We start from the raw sequence: 6,351 nt of genomic DNA, 5'->3' as shown, positions 1-6,351 counted from the left end.
ATCAATTTTTGTGATACTCAAGTTATATAGTAGCTTCTCTATTATTTTTCCGTTTAGGTACGCAATACTTGTTCTATATAATTAAGCTTCATTATGTTATACAATTTCTGAATTTATAAGCAATACATGAATCGATATATTATTACTTTGATGTTGTCCATATTTTCATGTACTCTGATAAAGAAATAATCTCAGCTGGCTAAAATAACAATAGCCCCCATACACCCCCTTTAATCCATCTCTCCCCTCTTATGGGATATATAAATGAACTGGCCAATAAATGAGGTCCATAATTTTATTAACAAATTTTCTTTTTTTTAATATATCCACATATTCTATTATATAAAGTGGTAATGTGAAGCTTCTTATTGATCCAGGGAAAGTTTATAATTTTTTGGGGGAAATGTATCTTTTCCCTCCCAAAAAAAGATGACCCTCAAAATAAATTATTTTTGCTTCCCTTAAGTATTCCTAGAGGTTTTAGGGGCGCAGCCACTAGTATCCTTTAACCAGATGACCTCCGAATTAGTTGCCGAATGTGTACGCAGTTTCCTGAGTGTTTCCCCATCCTAGCTCAATATTTACTACTAGCTAAAAAAGCTTCAAACTTTAAAAAAAATATCAAAATTTGAAAAATTCAAATTTATAATATATAAATCGTTTATACATTCAAATTTAGATTTTTTGAGGGAAGTTTGAAGATTTTTAGCTAGTAGTAAATATTGAGCTAGGATGAGGAAACACTCAGGAAACTGCGTACACATTCGGCAACTAGATATCAGGCTATCCTTTAACCATTAACTCATTACATATTAAAACAGGTTTTAAAAGTATGTACATAAGAGTTATACCTATGAAATTTAGCACCCAATAATTTATTAAATTGTGATATTTAGACCTAAATTTTTCTTCAAAATTTCTGTCACCTTTGGTCTAGGGGTAAGTGTGGCAGTCGTGTGTTGGAAAGGTTCTTGGTTCAATTCCACCAAGAATTTAATGTGATTAAAGTTTTTATTCTGCTATGGACATTGGGACAATGGACAATAATTTTTGTTTCCTCTCATTTATATTTAGTTATTTTCCTCTCAAGTTGAAAAAAAAATTTAAAAGGAGGGTGGATATAATGTGTAAAAAAAGATTAGAGGAGATTTGTTCTAGGTAAACTTACTTTATTTGTAATATTATTAACTAAATTTTAATATAAAATTGCTTTACACCTATGTTCTAAGGGTTAGTGCACCATAATGTGTAAGAAAGGTTTTCTGTTCAATTCCACCAAGAATTACATATGATTATTTCTAAAACCTTGTATAAAGTATGGAGAGTTATTTTGTCTGTAGATTAAGAATTCGATAACTACTGAACTAATGAAAACTTTTTAAATTGCCTTTTCCAAGTTTTTGAATTTTTTAAAAAACTGAAATTAAAACTGGTGGGTGCTCAACTAAACTCCCCCCTATTTTCCCATAAAAAAATAATAAAAGTCACCCTTCATCCCCCCAAATTTTTTTTTCTTCTGGGATTCGAACCCGGATGATAGATGGTTCAAAGCTGTTACCGTACCAAAAAGCTATCAGAGCTCCAATATTTCAAAATGAAAATTTGTCTTATTTTTAGATCATTAAGTATTATGATGTCTGTTTGTTTGTCTGTCTATATGTTTGTACTACAGGATCTCGCTAACTACTAAACCGATATGGTGCTCCTATTCAGGGTAGTTTCTTATAGGTACTGGGAAGGTTTACAACTATTTGGGGGAGGGTACCATCACATTACCAGAAAAAAATTGCCTTAGAAAAAAAATTAAACATCACCCCAAAATTAAAAATGGGATTTACTCGCCCCGGCCCTCCCCACCCAATAAAAATCACCCTACCCCCCAAAAAATTATTTTAATTCAGTTCTTCTTTTTCCAGTACCTATTGTTTAGTATTTTTTGTAATAACTTCATAATTACATTGTCATTAAGATTATGTGACATAAAAAGTTAGTCATAAAAATTATACCCATGAATAATTGTAAAAAAAGCACTTTTGTAAAAAAAACATTTTTCATAAGAGGTAAGTTTTTATGACAAATACATTTATTGCAAGTGTACATATGATAAGCATTTTAAAGACAATTATTTTTAAAACAAATTTAACCTGCGTACCATGGCTCAACATGTAGCGCATCTGCTTGTCATCATGGAGGTAATAGGTTCGAATCTTGGCCAGACACTGCGTGAAAACTGAAGACGTTAAATGGTTCCTACTGCAGCTATGCCAGGTATGCAACATGTAAAGTTAGAGTATGAGGATTTCCTTGGCTCATAAACAGGCGTAACTCATTACCATAAAACTTTCAGGCAGGTAGTTCAATAAAAAAAAGTTGGTTGCTGGATAGATGTCACTTAAACTAATACAGAAAAGGATAGAATTGGTTCCCCAAGGTTCAACAAGTAGCGCAAAACAGGCGTAACTCATTACCATAGGACTTTCTGGCAGGTAGTTGGTTGCTGGATAGATGTCACTTAAATTGGAAAGAATTGGTTCCCCTTAATTATCCAAGGTTCAACAAGAAGCGCATCTGCTTGTCATCATGGAGGTAATAGGTTCGAATCTCGGCCAGACACTGCGTTATAACTGAAGACATTAAATGGTTCCTACTGCTGCTATGGCAGGTGTGCAACATGTAAAGTTGGAGTAGGAGGATTTCCTTGGCTCATAAACAGGCGTAACTCATTACCATAAAACTTTCAGGCAGGTAGTTCAATAAAAAAAAGTTGGTTGCTGGATAGATGTCACTTAAACTAATACAGAAAAGGAAAGAATTGGTTCCCCAAGGTTCAACAAGTAGCGCATCTGCTTGTCATCAGGGATGTAATAGGTTCGAATCTCGCGCAGACACTGCGTTATAACTGAAGACATTAAATGGTTCCTAGGTGCTAGGTGTGCAACATGAACAGGCGCAAAGGAAAGATATAATTCCCCTTAGTTATCCAGGGTTGTTGGACCTTGAGTTAATGTCATAGAAACCCTCGACCGTAGCTCAACATGTAGCGCATCGGCTCGTCGTCTGGGAGTTGATAGGCTTTGTACTGCATCATAACTAAAGATGTTGAAATAAATTCCTACTGCTAAAAAACTTGTATAAAACTTTGGGTACCAGTATAAAACTTTGGGTATCAGAATAAATTTTTGTCTATTAGTATAAAACTTTGGGTACCAGTATAAAACTTTGGGTACCAGAATAAATTTTTGGCTATTAGTATAAAATTTTGGGTACCAGTATAAAACTTTGGGTACCAATATAAAATTTGGGTACCAGTATAAAACTTTGGGTACTTGTATATAACTTAAGGTACCAGTATAAAACTTTGGGTACCAATATTAAAACAAAATTTTAGGTATTAGTATAAAATTTTGGGTACCAGTATAAAACTTTTGGTACCAGTATAAAACTTTGGGTACCAGTATAAAACTTTGGGTACCAGTATAAAATTTGGGTACCAGTATAAAATTTGGGTAACTGTATAAAACTTTGGGTACCAGTATAAAACTTTGGGTACCAGTATAAAATTTGGGTACCTGTATAAAACTTTGGGTACCAGTAAAAAACTTTGGGTACCAGTATAAATTTTTAGTACCAGTATAAAACTTTTGGTACCAGTTTAAAACTTTGGGTACCAGTATAAAACTTTGGGTACCAGTATAAAACTTTGGGTTCTAGTATAAAACTTTGGGTACCAGTAAAAAACTTTGGGTACCAGTATAAATTTTTAGTACCAGTATAAAACTTTGGGTACCAGTTTAAAACTTTGGGTACCAGTATAAAACTTTGGGTACCAGTATAAAACTTTGGGTTCTAGTATAAAACTTTTGGTACAAGTATAAAACTTTGGGTACCAGAATAAAATTTGAGTACTAGTCTAAAACTTTGGGTACCTGTATAAAAACTTTGGGTACCAGTATAAAACTTTGAGTACTAGTATAAAACTTTGGGTACTAGAATAAAACTTTGGATACCAGAATAAAATTTGAGTACTAGTATATAATTTTGGGTACTAGTATAAAACTTTGGGTACCAGTATAAAACTTTGGGTACCAGTATAAAATTTTGGGTACCAGTATAAAACTTTGGGTACCAGTATAAAACTTTGGGTACCAGAATAAAACTTTGGGTACCAGTATAAAATTTTGGGTACCAGTATAAAACTTTGGGTACCAGTATAAAACTTTGTGTACCAGTATAAAACTTTGGTTACCAGTAAAATTTGGGTACCAGTATAAAACTTTGGGTTCTAGTCTAAAACTTTGGGTACCATTATAAAACTTTGGGTACCAGACTAAAACTTTGGGTACCAGTATAAAACATTGAGTAACAGTATAAAACTTTGGGTACTAGAATAAAACTTTGGGTACCAGAATAAAATTTGAGTACTTGTATATAATTTTGGGTACCAGTATAAAACTTTGGGTACTAGAATAAAACTTTGGGTACCAGAATAAACTTTGGGTACCAGTATAAAACTTTGGGTACCAGTATAAAATTTGGGTACTAATTTTGAATCAAACATTTGAAAAAATCCTGCTGTCCTCCCCCCTCTTCCCTCCACTCTTATTCTCACAACCCCTAACCACCCTCAACTCTCCAAAAAATGTCCTAGAATGCATTTGAAAAATCCAATTTAGCCGAAGCCTCAGCTGCAAAGCTTATTTTATAATCAGCCATAAGATCAGCCGCAAGGCTTAATATTGTATTCAGCCGCAGCCGCATTCAGCTGCGCGGCTGAATTTAATTCAGCCACAGCCTCAGCCGCACGGCTTTCAGTAAGCCGCAGCCTCAGAATCAGCCGCGAGGCTTAATTATGTTATCAGCCACTCTCAGCCTCAGCCTCACTCAGCCGCGCGGCTTAATTTTCCAATCATCCACTGTAAGCCGCAGCCGCTATGAGCCGCGCGGCTTTCAGTAAGCCGCAGCCGCAGCCGCAAATTAGGATTCAGCCGCAGCCGCAGCCGCGCGGCTGATAGCGCGGCTTCCGAACCCTGGAATTTAGAGTGCCCTACAGAGAACGTTCATGTAACAAGTAAAATATTTAAAATTAGCTAACATTATAGATATCTCATACTTTAGATTAAGATTTAAAAATGTATCAGTTAACAAAGTTGCAGGATATAATTTTCCGTTACTGATAATACCATGGAAAGTTCTATGCAAATTACTGGCATTGCAAATATACAGACATGTTTAAAGAATTAGGGATGCGTTTTTTTTATCTTTTTGCTTGTTAAAAATAAATCAACTGTTTAATAAGAACATTTTTGGGTTGGGTTTATGAACAGAGGCCTTTCTATCAATTTGTTTATGATACAACAAGCATGATCTTGGGAAGGTGTATGTCCCCCCTCCCCCCGAGAAAAATGTATCTCAATGTAGGGAGAGAGAGAAGGTTAATCTTCGGGATCTAAAGGGATAAGACACTAGCCGATAAATTGCTGTACATCCCCAATGCAATGGTGATAAACAAAATTACCCATTCTGTAGATTACAATTAGTGGTTAAAACTTTAAACATTTAACATAATGAACCAATCAATCAAAATTCAATAAATGTCCCCAAAGTTGTTAAGTCAACGAAAAATAAAATGTGATTAAAAAACTTTGGGGACTAGTGTAATAAACAGCCAAATGCCCCCTACCTCCCTGAAAATATATCCAAAAGGGGGAGAGGAGGTTAATCTAATGAATTTGTTTATGATTCAGGCAAAGGGAATTTTATCCTGCCACCTTCAAAGTTATGTATCAAGTAGACTTATTCGTAAGAACACATTTAATTGAAAAAAAATTTAATATTGAAATAAAATAAAAATATCTATAGAAATCTTCTAATTCTTTTGATGTCGCCTTTTTTTCACTTTTTGTCGGCGCAGCTACTCTACAACTATGTATGTGAGTCCACAAGATGTAGGTAAAAACATAGTAGATCTTGAGGGAAAAGACAACAGAGAAAAATTGATGTGTATCCCTAACTATGATAATCAAAAATATCCCCTTCTTTGCACACCAATCAAGATTTCATATAAAGACCAAGGACGTCCAAGCTTTTTTATTATTTGGAGGGGGTAAAAACCTCAAGGGTTGCAAAAGGGGAGTAAAATTGAGCGCCGAAGAACTTTTGTTTGTGGGGGGGGGGGGAAGGGTAGTGGAAAGTTTTTTTCTAAATATTTTTAGGGGTTATCACCCTATTCCTCCCTCCCCCCATGGACGTCCCTAACAAATACCCCAACATTTTAAGCCAACCTGAATATTTATTACATGACATTTAACAAATTGTAAAAATACACAACTTAAAGTGTTACAAAAAATTACC

The sequence above is a fragment of the Acartia tonsa genome, chromosome 10, assembly GCF_053477335.1.
Source record: "Acartia tonsa isolate MP-2025a chromosome 10, ASM5347733v1, whole genome shotgun sequence".
Lineage (NCBI taxonomy): Eukaryota > Metazoa > Arthropoda > Copepoda > Calanoida > Acartiidae > Acartia > Acartia tonsa.
This window is presented reverse-complemented; position numbering follows the sequence as displayed.